This window comes from Hordeum vulgare, chromosome 5H (assembly GCF_904849725.1).
Source record: "Hordeum vulgare subsp. vulgare chromosome 5H, MorexV3_pseudomolecules_assembly, whole genome shotgun sequence".
In the NCBI taxonomy this organism is placed as follows: Eukaryota; Viridiplantae; Streptophyta; class Magnoliopsida; order Poales; family Poaceae; genus Hordeum; species Hordeum vulgare.
In genome coordinates, this window is record NC_058522.1 from 348010705 (window position 1) to 348029747 (window position 19043).

The window sequence follows — 19043 nt, forward strand, 5'->3', positions numbered from 1 at the left end:
AAAAGGAAAAAAGAAAACCCTCACCCCCTGCCCACTTCGTCCATGCCCACTCGTCGCGCTCTCCTCCGCAGCTCTGCACCTCATCGACTTCTATCACGGTAGCCACCCTAAACTCGACGATGGGCGGTGGTCGCGCTTCAAACGACACGGGATTTCGCCTCTACTGCTTGCGGCCGCGTGTGTTCACCGACTTGCACCAACTTTCTCGACTCTCGTAGATTGGGGTTTTCTATGGGATTGGGCCAGGATTTTATTCTTGGAGAAGGTACTTAATTTAGTGAAATTTTCACTCATCTCTTATCGCAGTCCATCCAACGTTCTTAATCAACCGGTGGAAATCATCATAAATTCTCATTTTTCATTCAAGTGTCCAAAGTGCGAGCACAAATTAAGCAAGTGTGGTCGCTGCCATTCGGAAACGAAGTTCTATCTCACCATTCTAGATGACTTCACAAAGTTCTTGGTATGTTCAATCTCACCCTACCATGGTCGACATTGCCTAAATTTATGAACATATACATTATATTGCTACATTTGGATAAAAGGTACGGTGCCACATGCAACATAGTTGTCGAAGATGATTTTTTTTGTTCTTCTAAATTAGGCAAATTAATGATGTATTGTGAAATCAATTACTCTCATATTTGCATCAAATATTTCTTACATTATTTATTTATGATTATATATTTTTGTACTTTTATTTCAGCTATATATTCTTCTGTTCTCTAAGTTATTTCCATATTTGCATGTTGCTCTGTTATTCCAATATATCGAATTTACGATCTTAATTTTCATTTCTAACTGTACATCCCTTGCTTTGCAAGAACTCGATTAGAAGAAAATGTATGGCTTTACTTTGTTGATGACTCCATGGATGTCATATTGACAACGCAACATGGATTTACAATGACACTTAGCGTAAAACTTGATAAACATGGTCACTCCTATTTCGATGCGGACCTTTGGAGAAAAATTTCTAAGTTTTATGAACTAAAAGCTCGCAAAAAAATTCTAATGCGCACCACATCCTGGTGTAATTAACGTGGATGTTTACTTCCCCAATGTCATCAGCCGATCATAGTGTGATCGAGGTTAGTGTTCTTTCAACTTCCCCACGTTAGCATATTACTTAGCAAAATCGGGTATATGTTGTGACTAAATGATCACTATTTAAGCAATCAATTGCGATTATGTTTTCTGACTCTGTTCCTAGGTAGTAATAAATTATATTTACCAATTTATGCCCACTATATATTTTGCTGCCATGTTCTGAATAAATAGTACGTTTTCACCTTTCAAGCATGATATGTTGGATGCATAATTAACGATATGTATGTTACTCGGCGTACCAAATTTCATCGGAAAGACTTGAAGCATGCCATAAAATATGTTGATAATCCGACAAAGATAGCACAACGTATGAACGTTGGATTTTGAATGGGATTAATTCTACCTATGGTGCACACATTGAACAAGACCAATTGTGTTCACAAAACGCTGGTACAAAGTCTTATTTTTATGTTGATGCTCATAAACCATGTATATATATATCTTCAACTATATGTTACAATTGGTTTTATTCTACATTGCAACAGAAATTGCCCGCTGCAGCTATTCCTGAATCGATTTCCCAACATGGTCGAATTACACTTGTGCCTGCTAACAACGCCAAAGTGATTGCAAAGTATTACATTTCCCGCATAAATGGAACCATTCAAATTAACAAGTTCTCGCTTATCGTGGCAATGCATCCACATTGGAAAATTGGAGACGCCGTTCTACTCATCCTATACCAAGGCACAAGAGGGTTCTTCCTTTTCATTGATGAGATATCGAGTCGCCGTGATCAAGCTGCTTTCATCGGATAGTTGTCATTGTTGGCCCTCACCCTCTTAAAATGTGCTAGTTGTTACTATGTTAAGTATGTAGATATGGACCATATGGTTGTCAAAATGGTTATGTATCGTGTTACCAAGATCCTCCTTTTGTCGAATAGTGTCACCACAATATATATGTTACTCAAATGCTCTCAACCAAGTTCTTAAATTTTCATGAAAAGTATTGTAGACAGTTCATTCAGTTTAAGTGCGTCCCCAATAGAGTAGAGGATGTCCATGTTTTCGACGTGACGATCAAGACAGATGTCCACAAGGAATTTGCATATTCATTGTCCATATTGCAAATTGAGGTAATATATGGATAGGCCAGCCTATACAATTGACATATTTTACATGCATGAACAAATCAATAGTTCGACGAGTAATTTACAAACCATAAGCTCGCTGATTTACAGGAATATAACGAACCGTGCACGCATAAAAGAGCTAATGTGCACCTGACGCCGACCCACCATGCACATCAGCCATCGTCCATTAGCGCGTCGATCATGGGCTCAGTGCGAGCGAAGTTTGCCAAGTCAATGACCTACACGCCTTGATCGATCGAGGCTCGGGCAGACTCGACATCAGGGATCGTCGGTACTGCCTCGGGCGCAATGCTCACCAGGGCTACCGCGACCATCGGGTCTTCCACGACGATGTCCGAAGAGACGACGTTGGATCTCGCCAGGGCTGATGTGACGTCCCTGAGGCATGCCCCAGCGACGTCCGGTGTTACACCCTCCTCCATCTAGGACATAAACATGTGCCACGTGCGGCGGCCGCCACGACCGCAATTGTCCTTCCGTCGTCCCGGTTCCTGCTCCGCCGTTCGCACCATCCGCTACACTCTGCGCCGAGCCAACAATATCTCCCTATGGTGATCCCTGTCCGCTTTTAGGAGGACCCTGGCTAACCTGGCGGCTTGCTCGTATCGCATTTCCTGCTTCCTCAGGTCGTCGTCGGGAGAGGCGACGGCATGGCCGTCGATCGCCAAGCCAACGGTCGTGCCTTGAGCCTCGATTCCGCCGTCGCACAATTCCATCCTATCATCGGCCCTTGGGGGTATGCCGGTATGTGTGGGTAACTAGTTAGCAACTGGATTAGTAGCGAGTCGCTGTAGGTGGCCATTGATGTGGTTATTAATAGTTAGGAGCTGGCTAGGGGATTGGGGATTTTACAATTCACCAATGTGAAGCACGAGAAGCACACACCATGATCTCACTGACCGTTTGTGTTGCATTCCCTAATAGGAAACACTTCATTCGAGCGAACTGTATGCCGTATATCTTACACACCTTGATATATCTGCTCGTTTTTTGTTGTTCTCCTTCATCGCACATAGTTCTTATGGATTAACCCTATGTCAGACATCGCACACACAAGTATAATATGAACTGTGTTTGATGTATCCTCTATCACAAACGTTTTGCATCTTTTTAACGGGTTTTACATCATCTTTTGTGATTAATACATCGCACACAGTTTCATCGAAGGGTCTGTAATTGTAGTGTCGCTTTTGGAGCCTATCTTTCTCTTCTCTCTTGTGACTCCCTTCACCATTTCTTTAATATCCGTAGATCCGTAACTCAGATTGGGCTGCAATTTTGATGGGATTTTTATCGGGCAATTATCTTTCTTGCGATGAAAGAAGTGCACCAACCGACTTACGGTGTATGCCCAAGCCAACAAGGCGTGACCACTCCCCTAGCCGCGCCCTGTTGGCTTGGGAGCACCCCGGGCATCGTGTTGTGGTGATTCTTCTTACCCAAAACTCACATATATCTCAAACAAATCTTCGTAATATTTTATCGCATTTGGACTTTGTTTGATATGGACTTTCTGCGAAACAAAACACACACAAAAAACATGAACTCACACTAGGCAATGGATAAGTAAGTAACTTCCAAAAATGATATAAAATGTCATCAAAAGTATATGAAAATTGTAGAATATATGCATGAAACAAAAAAAAATTATAGATATAACACAAATGTATCATGATCTAGCATGCTTGTGAACTCATGGTTTACATAACTATATTCTTACATGATGTCTTTACTGCCATCTATGTGTGGCCATGGGCAGCTCGGCCCATACGACCCGACCCGATCGAGCTCAAAAATCCTGAGTCAAATAGGGCTTGTGTTGGGGAACGTCGCATGGGAAACAAAAATTTTCCTACGCGCACGAAGACCTATCATGGTGATGTCCATCTATGAGAGGGGATGTGTGATCTATGTACCCTTGTAGACCGTACAGCAGAAGCGTTAGTGAACGCGGTTGATGTAGTGGAACGTCCTCACGTCCCTCGATCCGCCTCGCGAACCGTCCCGCGATCAGTCCCACGATCTAGTGCCGAACGGGCGGCACCTCCGCGTTCAGCACACGTACAGCTCGATGATGATCTCTGCCTTCTTGATCCAGCAAGAGAGACAGAGAGGTAGAAGAGTTCTCCGGCAGTGTGACGGTGCTCTGGAGGTTGGTGATGATCTTGTCTCAGCAGGGCTCCGCCCGAGCTCCGCAGAAACGCGATCTAGAGGAAAAACCGTGGAGGTATGTGGTCGGGCTGCCGTGGAAAAGTCGTCTCAAATCAGCCCTAAAACCTCCGTATATATAGGTGGGAGAGGGGGCCTTGCCATGGGGCTCAAGGAGCCCCAAGGGGGTCGGCCGAGCCAAGGGGAGAAGGTCTCCCCCCCCAAACCGAGTCCAACTTGGTTTGGTGGGTGGAGTCCTTCTTTCGTTTCCCACCTCCTCCTTTTTTTCTTTTCTCTTTGATTTTCTTCCTATGGCGCATAGGGCCTTCTTGGGCTGTCCCACCAGCCCACTAAGGGCTGGTGTGCCACCCCCAAGGCCTATGGGCTTCCCCGGGGTGGGTTGCCCCCCCCCCCCGGTGAACTCCCGGAACCCATTCGTCATTCCCGGTACATTCTCGGTAACTCCGAAAACCTTCCGGTAATCAAATGAGGTCATCCTATATATCAATCTTCGTTTCCGGACCATTCCGGAAACCCTCGTGACGTCCGTGATCTCATCCGGGACTCCGAACAACATTCGGTAACCAACCATATAACTCAAATACGCATAAAACAACGTCGAACCTTAAGTGTGCAGACCCTGCGGGTTCGAGAACTATGTAGACATGACCCGAGAGGCTCCTCGGTCAATATCGAATAGCGGGACCTGGATGCCCATATTGGATCCTACATATTCTACGAAGATCTTATCGTTTGAACCTCAGTGCCAAGGATTCATATAATCCCGTATGTCATTCCCTTTGTCCTTCGGTATGTTACTTGCCCGAGATTCGATCGTCAGTATCCGCATACCTATTTCAATCTCGTTTACCGGCAAGTCTCTTTACTCGTTCCGTAATACAAGATCCCACAACTTACACTAAGTCACATTGCTTGCAAGGCTTGTGTGTGATGTTGTATTACCGAGTGGGCCCCGAGATACCTCTCCGTCACACGGAGTGACAAATCCCAGTCTTGATCCATACTAACTCAACGAACACCTTCGGAGATACCTGTAGAGCATCTTTATAGTCACCCAGTTACGTTGCGACGTTTAATACATACGTAGACCATACAGCAGAAGCGTTAGTGAACGCGGTTGATGTAGTGGAACGTCCTCACGTCCCTCGATCCGCCCCGCGAACCGTCCCGCGATCAGTCCCACGATCTAGTGTCGAACGGACGGCACCTCCGCGTTCAGCACACGTACAGCTCGACGATGATCTCGGCCTTCTTGATCCAGCAAGAGAGACGGAGAGGTAGAAGAGTTCTCCGGCAGCGTGACGGCGCTCCGGAGGTTGGTGATGATCTTGTCTCAGCAGGGCTCCGCCCGAGCTCCGCAGAAACGCGATCTATAGGAAAAACCGTGGAGGTATGTGGTTGGGCTGCCGTGGAAAAGTCATCTCAAATCAGCCCTAAAACCTCCGTATATATAGGTGGGAGAGGGGGGGCCTTGCCTTGGGGCTCAAGGAGCCCCAAGGGGGTCGGCCAAGCCAAGGGGAGAAGGTCTCCCCCCCGAACCGAGTCCAACTTGGTTTGGTGGGTGGAGTCCTTCTTTCCTTTCCCACCTCCTCCTTTTTTTTCTTTTCTCTTTGATTTTCTTCCTATGGCGCATAGGGCCTTCTTGGGCTGTCCCACCAGCCCACTAAGGGCTGGTGTGCCACCCCCAAGGCCTATGGGCTTCCCCGGGGTGGGTTGCCCCCCCCCCCCCCGGTGAACTCCCGGAACCCATTCGTCATTCCCGGTACATTCTCGGTAACTCCGAAAACCTTCTGGTAATCAAATGAGGTCATCTTATATATCAATCTTCGTTTCCGGACCATTCCGGAAACCCTCGTGACGTCCGTGATCTCATCCGGGACTCCGAACAACATTCGGTAACCAACCATATAACTCAAATACGCATAAAACAACGTCGAACCTTAAGTGTGCAGACCCTGCGGGTTCGAGAACTATGTAGACATGACCCAAGAGGCTCCTCGGTCAATATCCAATAGCGGGACCTGGATGCCCATATTGGATCCTACATATTCTACGAAGATCTTATCGTTTGAACCTTAGTGCCAAGGATTCATATAATCCCGTATGTCATTCCCTTTGTCCTTCGGTATGTTACTTGCCCGAGATTCGATCGTCAGTATCCGCATACCTATTTCAATCTCGTTTACCGGCAAGTCTCTTTACTCGTTCCGTAATACAAGATCCCGCAACTTACACTAAGTCACATTGCTTGCAAGGCTTGTGTGTGATGTTGTATTACCGAGTGGGCCCCGAGATACCTCTCCGTCACACGGAGTGACAAATCCCAGTCTTGATCCATACTAACTCAACGAACACCTTCGGAGATACCTGTAGAGCATCTTTATAGTCACCCAGGTACGTTGCGACGTTTGATACACACAAAGTATTCCTCCGGTGTTAGTGAGTTATATGATCTCATGGTCATAGGAACAAATACTTGACACGCAGAAAAACAGTAGCAACAAAATGACACGATCAACATGCTACGTCTATTAGTTTGGGTCTAGTCCATCACGTGATTCTTCTAATGACGTGATCCAGTTATCAAGCAACAACACCTTGTTCATAATCAGAAGACACTGACTATCTTTGATCAACTGGCTAACCAACTAGAGGCTTGCTAGGGACAGTGTTTTGTCTATGTATCCACACATGTAAATGAGTCTTCATTCAATACAATTATTGCATGGATAATAAACGATTATCTTGATACAGGAATTATAATAATAACTATATTTATTATTGCCTCTAGGGCATAATTCCAACAGCTTGATCTTACTATTGGACCGGGCTTGGGCGTGGAAATTGAGCCCAATAGGCAATCTTACCGGGCCGAGGCTTACGAAAAATCAAAAATTTACCATAGACGGGTCGGGCTTTTTGGTGCTCGGGCCCGAATTATTAGGCGCGATGGTCATGTCTTGCCGGGTTCCGGCTTGGGTTTTTAGGACAGTTTTTCTTGGCCCGGCCCAACATATGCCCACGTATACCGCCACCTCATGCCGGTCGGAAATTTCATGTAATGGTACACGTATGTGTGGCATGTCTACTTTTGGTTTCCCATTCTATACACGTGCATTGCACATAGGAGCTAAGATAACCAAAATATAAGCGAATATCGACATACCGCATTATAATATGTTAACATATAAGTTTGGAGTTATAATATGTAAACATGTAACTTTGGAGTCACGTATGCATGGTGTGTACGTTGATTTCGTTGTCAGAGTTCAAACCATTGAAAAATAAATTATGGCTGCCAAATATCTGAAGACTGCATAGTATTATACTACGCGAAACTGATGTGAAATATATCCATCTTTACATATTTTGTATCCAAGTTTTGAATAGCTGGTACGGTATGTTAAAATACAAATGTACTTTATGAACATGTTGTCATAATCTTGAACCAAGAAACTTAAATTAAGACTAAATGATAATTCATTTAGTAATGTCGGAGGAATTAAATTACAAAAGAGTTTGGAATAAATGAAAAGTGCCTTTGATGTGAGGTTTGTACATATGGTGCATTGTACCATTAAAAAATGTTAATCTTTAGAAGATTTTTTTACGATAATTAAATTTTGAAAGATTTTAGAACAAAGGAGTGTGTGTGCGCGCACACACGCATATGGTGCACTCTAAATTATAAAGTAAAAAGAGAATGGTAAATCATTTATAAGAATTTTTTTTGAATCATGCATGAGCGCTCCATGTAATCTTGGTAGAAAAAGAGAAAGTAGAAAGTAAAAGAATGAAAGATTCTAAATCAAAGCAGAAATGCTTGTATTTTGAGATTTGTCCATTGTGTTTAAGCTTAATCATGGAATCTTCTAGAATAGTACATGTAGCAGAATCTTGTGGAGTGAAAGAAATCATCCAACAAACAATGGTGTTCGGGTTTACCACCTCTCTATCACTAAACTGGTTCGTTTAACGACCAATATGCAAAGTCATTCTTACACTACATAGTGGTATAGATGCGCCATCATGCCATGCGCCCATAGCATAATTGGTAAACAAAACTATAAGGTTGTTTACCTTTGTATCTTAGTCGTTGCTGTTGTTTTAATAATTAATACTTCCTTTGTTTCGGAATGTAAGACGTTTTTATGCTAGTTTAGCCTATAAAAACGTCTTATATTTTGAGAAGGAGGGAGTACCTGATTGCTCTTAGCTTTGCATCGCACAGTTGTTACCAGTAGGGAAAGCCAGCAACTAAATAACCGTCATATGTACTAAATAACCGTGATATGTACAGAGAAGAGAGTGAGCGAGACAGGCATGGGTGACGCTGCGAGTCAGGATATGGGTCAAGCTGAGGCCGTAGAACTGCACGCAGGTCGAAACCTACCACATTTCTATCGCAGCTGCGTGCCTAGACTGTCAATAGCATCGTGCTTCTGCCATGCCGATGTCGGCTCCTTGCTGGTCAAACAAGATACCGGGGAGAACAGGGAACTCAAGGAGACATCAATCGCACCCCTAAACAACGGAAAAATTCTTTTTAAACCCTGAACTCATACATATCCGGTAAAATGAACCTCAAAATCGAAATCCCTATGGATTGTACTCTTAACTATGCAATCTTGGTCTAAATTAAATCCTGGAATTGTTTGCCTAACCAGGATTGCAAAGGATGGTCGGAATTGTTTTCTTCGGACAACGGGCCGGGCCTAGTTCGCTGTTTTTTTTCTTTTTTCTATTTATATTTTTACACTTTTTATTTTTTTATGTGTATTTGTCCTCATTTTTTTAAAAAGTTCATGTTTTAAAAAAACTGTTTGTCTGTTTTAAAAAATCTTCAAGTTTTTCAACACAATGTTGCAATTTGAAAAAAACTTTCATCTTTGTGAAAAATGTGCACGCTTCCAAAACAACGTTTCCAATTTTTTATTGTGAACTTTCGTTTCTAAAATGTCTGTATTTCAAAAACAGTTTAGAAACTGTCAAAATGTTCTTGCATTCAAAATATGTTCATATTCCAAAAGAAGATTGAAGACGATCTCTCGCACATGCATCTGCTGCTTTTCCATGCTTTCCTCTCCGTTGTAGTACCACTTGCTGTTGGGTGTTCTGACTTTCAAACAAATGTACTATATAAACAACTGAACTCGAACGGATATTATGAACTTATGATGTGTGACATACTGCCAAGACTGAAGAATAGTACTCCCTTTGTATCAAAAATATAATACGTTTCTTCAAACTATTAGCACCAAATACAGGTTTGAGATTGGAGAACATTTTGTCAACACCACAACAACACGTAATTTTGGGAAAATTCACACAAATGTTGAACAACAACACTGTGCGAAAGAAATCAAGAGCAAGCACACTGTAACCCAAGGAACTGCAGCCAAGATTGCTAGCGACAATTCTACCAAGACGAAGGCGAAATGCAGATAGAGTAGTCCATGGATCTGGCCGGACTAGAGGAGGCGCCTCTGCTGCATCCTCATCTCCATGTAGAACCTCTTGGTGAACCACTTCACGCGTCCGTCCACCTCCTCGCCCCCTCGCACTCCACCTCCACGACATCATCCTCCTCGTCCTCGCCGTGGTACACCTCCTCCTCCACGCCGTCCTCGCCGGCCCATTCGTCTTGCAGAGCGCGAGGCAGGGCAACATGCTGTCGAGCAAGGCTCTGAGTTAATCACGTTGCCCTGTACACATAGGATTAGGAAAAAAGCCAAACCGAGTCCTAGTAGTATTATGATACCTAGTCCTAGTCTATTTTCAAAGTCCTTTGTGGATGTGTATAAAAGGCATCCTAGGGGTGGTGCTTGTAACACCAAAAAACAAAAAGCAATACAAAGCAAAGGCTCGACACGGGCCTTTAGCCATCAAATCCATCGATCAGTTTTATTCGTGTCGCTAGTTACACAAGTTCCGTCAAGTAGCCGGTCGAAGCAAGAATCGCGTAGGCACGCCTCTACGGCTGGATACACACGTTCAAAAGCCAACAATTGGTATCAAAGCCTCGACGATCTACGATGACGGACAGCGACGCTAAGTCGGTCAAGTCCGGCAAGGGCGGTGCCAAGGCGAACAAGAACAACGACAAGGTGAAGAAGGGCGTCAAGTCAGCAACCAATGGTGGAGGAACGGGCAGCGCCAACGTCCAGGCGCATCGCAACATCCCCATCCAGTACCCGATGCTCACCGACGCCAACTACGGCGTGTGGGCGGTGAAGATGAAGATTATTCTCTGAACCCTTCAAGTGTGGCAGGCAATCACGGACGACGACGTCGATGACGAGTCCGACGAAGGTGCCATGGCCGCCATAGCCCAGTCCGTGCCGGATTCCGTGCTAATGACATTGCCGGAGTTCGAGACGGCAAGAGAGGCATGGAACGCACTCAAGGAGATGAGGATCGGAGAAGATTGCGTCACCAAGGCTTGGGCACAAGTGCTGAAGCGCCAATTTCACAAGTTGCACTTGGAGGAAACTGAATTGGTGAACGACTATGCCATATGTCTTACTACTTTGGTGGGAGAGATCCGCACGCTTGGTGCAAAGCTCGAGGAGGCCGAGATTGTGGAGAAATTTTTCAGTTCGGTGACTGACAAATTCACATACATCATCGGCACGCTCGAGCAGCTTTACGACATCGACGACATGACCATAACGGAGGCGATCGGACGCGTGCGGACGTGGGAAGAGAATGCTCGTGGTTGTCGGAAAGGAAACAGAGGAGGTAGTGACCAACTCATGTACTCGTGTGCAGATTGGGAGTCCCCAAGTAGCAAAGGAAGGCGTGATGGCAACGAAGGCTCAAGCAACGCAACGCGTGGCGGACAAACCGTAAAAGGCAAGCCACAAGGTCGTGGTAAGGCTGGCCGATTTAAAGGGCGAAAGCAACGGAACTTGGATATGTCCGAGGTCAAGTGCTGTCACTGCAACGGGATGGGTCAATTTGCAAAGGATTGTCCGGAGCCTGACAAGCGAGAGATCAAGGCAAATTTGGCAAAGGAGGAAGACGAAGGTCCAGGTCTTTTGATGATCAAAGTTTGTGATCTCGCTGAAGAAGTGGTTGTGAAAGCAAGTCGGAAGGTGCTACTTCATGAGAAGAATGTGACACCTAAGTTATCCGGGGATCAAAACATGTCATGGTATCTCGACACGGGTGCGAGTAACCACATGACGGGATGCAAGGAGAAATTTCTCGAGCTGGAATATGATGTTGAAGGCTCGGTCAAGTTTGGTGATGGTTCAAATGTGGAGATTTGTGGGCAAGGATCTGTCCTCTTCGAGGGTCTCACAAGCGAACATCGCATACTCACCGGAGTGTACTACATCCCACGTCTTCGCAACAACATCATCTCTATTGGGAAGCTTGACGAGAATGGATGCAAGGTGGGTATTGAGAATGGAGTGATGACGATCTTCGATAACCTCCGAAACGCGCTAGCTCGTGTTACTCGCACATGGAACAGGCTCTATATCCTCAACCTTGATCAATCTCAATCGGAGTGTTGGCTCGCCAAGAGTGATGATGATTCGTGGTTATGGCATGCTAGATTTGGACATGTTAACTTCTACGCCTTGAAGAAGATGTCAAAGATGGAGATGGTATCCGGGATGCCAGTTATCGACCATGTTGATCAAGTATGTGACGGGTTCTTGGTTGGAAAACAGCACCGCGGGCCGTTCCCTGCTCAGTCTACCTATCGTGCAAGTGATGCACTCGAGCTGCTCCATGGTGATCTATGTGGCCCTATCACCCCGGCAACTCACGCGGGAAAGAAGTATTTCTTCCTTGTGGTAGACGACTACTCGAGATATATGTGGGTCATGCTCCTATGATCTAAAGATGAGGCGTTTGAAGCGTTCAAGAAGTTGAAGGCTGCAACGGAGATGGAACAAAAGCTGAAGGTTCGCGCTCTACGGACATATCGCGGCGGAGAGTTTACGTCGAACGAGTTCAACGACTACTGCGAGAAGATTGACATAAAAAGGTTCCTCACGGCACCTTACACGCCGCAGCAGAACGGGGTCGTTGAAAGGCGCAATTGAACCGTCGTTGACATGGCAAGGAGTTTACTCAAGAGCAAGAACCTGTCGGGGACTTTTTGGGGAGAAGTTGTCTCGAGGGCGGTCTATCTTCTCAACCGGGCTCCAATGAAGGCAGTGATCGGCAAGACTCCGTATGAAGCAATTTACGGACGTAAGCCGAATGTGTCTCATCTACGGACGTTCGGTGCGTGGCACATGTGAAGACGACGGAGCCCCACCTCTCAAAGCTTGCCGATCGTAGCACCAAGATGGTGTTCATTGGATACGAGAGGAGTTCCGGCACCAAGGCATACCACTCCTACGATCCACAAACCAAGCGCCTATGGATTTCACGCAACGTCGTGTTTGAAGAAAACCAAGCGTGGAATTGGAGCGCCGCAGTCGACTATGCTCCAAATGGTAACATATTCACGGTTGAATTTCCAACTGATGATGATGCAGGGGAGGATGTCCAGGTGGTTGGCAAGACTCCCAACCAAGGTGACCACAATGGTAGTGATCATCATGCTACCGACACCGACGACGACGTGCATAGGTTGCAAGGAGATAGCGACAACAAAGCGCATGACACGGGTGGAGATCTCGATGACAACATCGACAACGAGGCGCATAGTGACGATGACAATCAAGATGATGGACATGATCACGACGACTACGCCGAGGACGCGGATGTCGATGACACACCCGAGACTTAGCCATCTTCCTCAAGTGCATCAACATCGACACAATTTGTGTCACCTCCTTCGCAGGCCATAACGGACTCCTCAGGGCCTCGTCGCTACAAGACCCTCAAGAAAGTCTACAAGTACACAAAGCCAGTTACGCTCGAGTACTCTGGACTATGTCTGTTTGGAGTTGAGGAGCCGGCAAACTTCGTAGAGGCAAGAAAAAGTCCTAGCTGGACGCACGCCATGGATGAGGAGATGAAGGCGATTGAGAGCAATGGCACGTGGACTTTGGTAACCCGACCTCCAAACCATAAGGCGATAGGTTTGAAGTGGGTTTACAAGCTCAAGAAGGACACGGAGGGTGCCGTTGTGAAGTACAAGGCAAGACTCGTTGCAAAGGGCTACGTACAACGTCAAGGAGTTGACTATGATGAGGTGTTTGCACCGGTTGCTCGACTCGAGACGGTGAGAGTGTTCCTAGCTTTGGAAGCACAAGAGGATTGGAAGGTTCATCATATGGATGTTAAATCCGTCTTTCGCAACAGTGATCTCACAAAGGAAGTGTACGTGGAACAACCCCTCAGCTACGAGAAGAAAGACGAACAAGCGAAAATTGACAAGCTCAAGAAGGCACTTTACGGGTTGATGCAAGCGCCAAGAGCTTGGAATTCAAAGTTAGACCAAAGTATGGTCACACTTAGGTTCAAAAGATGTGCCCTCGATGATCCGAAGGACAGTCTACAAAGCATCAAAGAAGAGGTGAAGATTGAAGACGCGACCAAAAAGGAGTGTTGTCATCAAGCTACGGACGAGCCGACGATAGTAAAGACGGTCCATAAAATGCTGCAAGGGACGGCAAAGGCCATGCCGATGATAACGGTTATGAGAAGCAGCAATCGTGTTTGGGACCCAGGTCGGAAGTAAGGACATCGTGTTTAGGGGGTGAATGTGAGTTAATCATGTTGCCCTGTACACATAGGATTAGGAAAAAAGCCAAACCGAGTCCTAGTAGTATTAGGATACCTAGTCCTAGTCTATTTCCATAGTCCCTTGTGGATGTATATAAAAGGCACCCTAGGGGTGGTCCTTGTAACACCAGAAAAATGAAAAACAATACAAAGCAAAGGATCGACACGGGCCTTTAGCCATCAAATCCATCGATCAGTTTTATTCGTGTCGCTAGTTACGCAAGTTTCGTCAAGTAGCCGACCGAAGCAAGAATCGCATAGGAACGCTTGTACGGTTGCATACGCACGTTCAAAAGCCAACAAAGGCGACGTCTATGCCGTCTCCATCGGCAACGCCGCAGCCGCCATAGAGGAGTGCGGCGAGGACCGTCCTTGTCTGGCTCCTCCGCTTGGCGCGCTCGGCAGAGACGCCCGGCGGGTGGGGCAGGAGCGGGAACCGAGACGGTGAGAACTGGTAGTCGCCGACGTACACGTAGTTGTAGTGGCGCACGCAGCAAGCACGTCCCTTATTGAAGAGGAGGAGAGTCCTCGCCACCCTGGCCTTGACCGCAGGGTGAGCGGCAGGGAGAGGATTGCCATTGCCCTGCCGAGGATGCGAGGCGCGGAGGAGGAGGAGGACCTCGGCATGGCGTACCGGTGTCCTAGTCGACGACGGCTTGGCTCCTCTATTCGAGCCAACCCTGTGCGCATTTTTTGTTTTTAACAAAAAAATAAATAAAGCAGTCCGGTCCAACGGGCAATAGTGTAGCACCCTATGGAATTTTCGTTTTTGAACAAAAAAACTAAAGTGGGCTGGCCCACGTGGAGAATCCTTGCCACATTAGCGCTTTTGTGGCTAAAACGATGTGAGAGTTTAATTTAGACCAGGATTGCATAGTTCAGGATGCAATCGACCGGGATTTCGACTTGAGGGCTCATTTCGTCCGACCTCTACAAATTCAAGGTTTAAATGAACTTTTTCCCCAAACAATTGAATTAAATTCAAATGGTCATGGCGACCATTTCCCCCTTTGTGTGAAAAAATAGTTTAATCAAACTTTCCTCCGTTGCCTCCGCCCCGTTGTAATAAACTTCCTTGTCATCAACGGCCTAGCGTCCCCCCTCCAACCCGTGGTTGGCGTTATTGTCGCGTCGTGCCACCACCTCCGCTGCACCATCGTCACCTTACTCATCCTTCTGCACCCTCTTTTTCGGCGCCGATGACACTTCCTTCACCCACACAATTAACCCTAATTTAGCATTGACATGGTTGATGGCTTTGTCCTCGCCACCGACTCTTTTGGTCGGCGCGTAACACATAATCTAAGTGAAATGAAATAATATTATGGCTGGCCGAAGAATGGAAAATGGATATGAATATAAATTGCTTGCAAAACCATACACCTAAGGGCAACCTGAACGCGCCGATTCGAACGAACGCGTGTTTTGTCAGTTTTTTATACATTTGGGTCAGCTCGTCCACCCCTTGTGCCTTTGGGTCGGTCGTGCACCCAACTGGTCGACTGATACGTCTTCAATGTACTATATTTTTTGATTGTTCCATGATATTATGTTATCATTCTAGAACACTTAGGCACTTATTTAACAACTTATATTAATTTTGAGCACTAACCTATTGACCGAGTGCCCACTGCAAGTTGTTGTTTTCCGCGTGTTTTTTTCACTTTTCAAGTTCTCGTACCAAACGAAGCCCAATTTACCTAAAACGTTTTGTGATTTTTTTTTTCGACCATAAGAAGACCGTGGAGCATCGAAAGAAGGCCGGGAGGCACACAAGGCCCCCACAAGCCATCAGAACAGGCTAGGGGGGCTGATGGCTTGTGGCTGCCTCGTGGATCTCCCGACCCGCTTCTGTGGCTTATAAATTCCCCATTTACCTAAAAACTCCACATGAGGTCCCGAAACTCTTTCTGCACCGCCGCAAGTCTCTGTCCCGACGGGAGGCCATCTAGAGCTTCGCTCCGGCACTCTACCGGAGGGGGGATCGATCACAGAGGGCTTCTTCATCAACCGTGCTGACCTCATGATGATGTGTGAGTAGTTCACCATAGACCCATGGATCCATAGCAGTACCTAGATGGCATATCTCTCTCTCTCCCTTTGATCTTCAATACAATGATCATCGCATCCTCGCTGTGATCCATATGATGTAAATCTTTTGTATGGTGCATTTGTTGGGATCCGACGAATTGTGGGTTTATGTTCAGATTATTCATGATAATTATTTGATTCTCCAGTGATATATAATATGATTCTTATGTGCATGATTATAATAGATTCGTAATTCTCTCCGATCTGTTGAAATAGTTGTTCCAACTAGATTGATATTTCTTCGGTAAGAGGTGCGTTGTAGTAGGTTCAACCTGGTAGTTTCTATATACGAGTAACAGAAGGGGACAAGTTACGTCTTTGTGTTGCTGCTACTAAGGCTAACACGATGGGGTTTATTCATATTGGTTGAGTTTACTTTGTCTACATCATGTCATCTTACTCCAAGCATTACTTCGTCTGTCATGAACTTAATACGTAGAGAGGCAAGCATAGAAGTGCTCTTGAAGTGAAGTAATAGTAATCGGTGCAGGAAGGAGTCAGCCTATTTGTTTATGGACTTGATGCCTATATTTGCATGATCATTGCCGTGAAGATCACATAACTACCCGATTTTCTATCAATTACCCAACAGTAATTTGTTTACTGACTGTATGCTTATTTTCATCAGAGATGCCACTAGGGAAAACTATGGCCCCGAGGTCTATTCACAACATATTGCTAAAACCTCTAACACCTTGCTGCCATTTATTTGCTTATATTTTATTTTGCATTTTACAATTATCTACACACCTCATTCACTTGCAAATAACAAGACCAAGGGGATTGACAACCCTATTGCCCGTGTTGGATGCATGTTATTTGTTCTTTTGTGTGCAGCCGCTGAAGACGGTTGTGGATTGATATTCCTATTTGTTCGATAAACCTAGGTTTCATAGCTGAAGGAAATACTTACCCACTTTATGGTGCGATTACCGTTTCCTCTTCATGGAAAACCCAACGCAGATCATGAATATCATCGACCCAATTCTCAACCACGCAGAAACCAATATGGATTTTGAAAAATCCAGCGGCCATAGATCATGCCAATGACACATGTCATCGTCTAGAGTTTATGCCGATGCCATGCCAGCGGCCGGCATACAAGCTAGCCTCCAAAAAATCAAGCAGTTGATACTCGTGGCCTTCAAAAATGAGGTACTTCGTGATGAAATGGTTGGTCGGCTCATTGTCCGTAGCCTGCATTTTGTCGAAGTAGTTGTGGGCATCAGCATGCATGTCGGCCGAGATCTCAAGCATGCATTTCCTCTAGCTCCCATAGGATGATCCACCGGCCACATGTGTGGCATTGAGGTTGATAGCCATGGGCAAGGGCGTGGCTGATATGTTTTGGATGTTTTATATGCATTTATATGTTGTTTTATATTATTTTTGGGACTAACCTATTAACATAGATCCTAGTGCCGGTTTATGTTTTTCCACATTTTTGAATATTGCAGCGAAGGAATATTAAATGGAGTCCAAATGGAATAAATCTCCGGATAGATTTTTTCTCAACCAGAAGACACGCAATTGACTTGGAGTAGGGGCAAGGAAGTTGCCGGGAGACCACAAGCCTGCAGGGCGCGCCGGGGGGGGGGGGGGTCGTGCCCCTAGCTTGTGGCCCCCCGTGCAGGTCTCTGATACGTCTCCATCGTATCTACTTTTTCAAACTCTTTTGCCCTTGTTTTGGACTCTAATTTGCATGATTTGATTGGAACTAACCCGGACTGACGCTGTTTACAGGAGAATTGCCATGGTGTTGTTTTTGCACAGAAATAAAAATTCTCGGAATGACCTCGAAATTTACGAGGATTTTTTGTGGAATATATAAAAAATACTGGCACAAGAATTACCTGGAGACGTGGAGCCAGGAGCCCACAAGCCCAGGAGGCGCGACCCCCCTGGCCATGCCTGACAGGCTTGTGAGGCCCTCGTGGCTCCGCCGCCTCCAACTCCAGCTCTATATATTATCTTTCGCCAAGAAAAAATTAAGAGAGAAGAGTTCATCGCATTTCACGATACGGAGCCGCCGCCACCACCTGTTCTTCCTCTGGAGGGCAGATCTAGAGTCTGTTCTGGGCTCCGGAGAGGGGAAATCGATGCCGTCGTCATCACCAACCATCCTTCATCGCCAATTCCATGATGCTCTTCATCATTCGTGAGTAATCTCATCATAGGCTTGCTGGACGGTGATGGGTTGGATGAGATCTATCATATAATCGAGTTAGTTTTGATAGGGTTTGATCCCTAGTATCTACTATGTTCTGAGATTGATGGTGCTACTACTTTGCTATGCCTAATGCTTGTCATTAGGGCCCGAGTGCCATGATTTCAGATCTGAACCTATTATGTTTTCATCAATATATGTGTGTTCTTGATGCTATCTTGCAAGTTGTAGTCACCTACTATGTGTTATGACCCGGCAACCCCGGAGCGATGATAGCCGGAACCACTCCCGGAGATGACCATAGTATGAGGAGTTCATGTATTCACTATGCGCTAATGCTTTGTTCCGGTTCTCTATGAAAAGGAGACCTTAATATCTCTAAGTTTCCATTAGTACCCCGCTGCCACGGGAGGGATGGACAATAGATGTCATGCAAGTTCTTTTCCATAAGCATGTATGACTAAATACAGAATACACGCCTACATTACATTGACGAACTCGAGCTAGTTACATATCACCCTATGTTATAAGTGTCACATGATAAATGTCATCCAACATAATTATCCATCATCGATCCAATGCCTACTAGTCTTTTCGTACTGGTCCTTGCTAAGTTACTTTACCGCTACTATTGTTGTCACTGCTACTGCTGTCACTACTGCTACCGTTACTATCACACTACTTTGCTACTGAAATTTTGTTGTAGATACTAAG

General features: G+C 45.6%; 1 pseudogene; it reads right to left on the bottom strand.

Moving 5' to 3' along the window:
* Window positions 1-9905: 9905 nt before the first annotated feature.
* Window positions 9906-14698, bottom strand: LOC123396693 (annotated as a pseudogene).
* Window positions 14699-19043: the final 4345 nt, after the last annotated feature.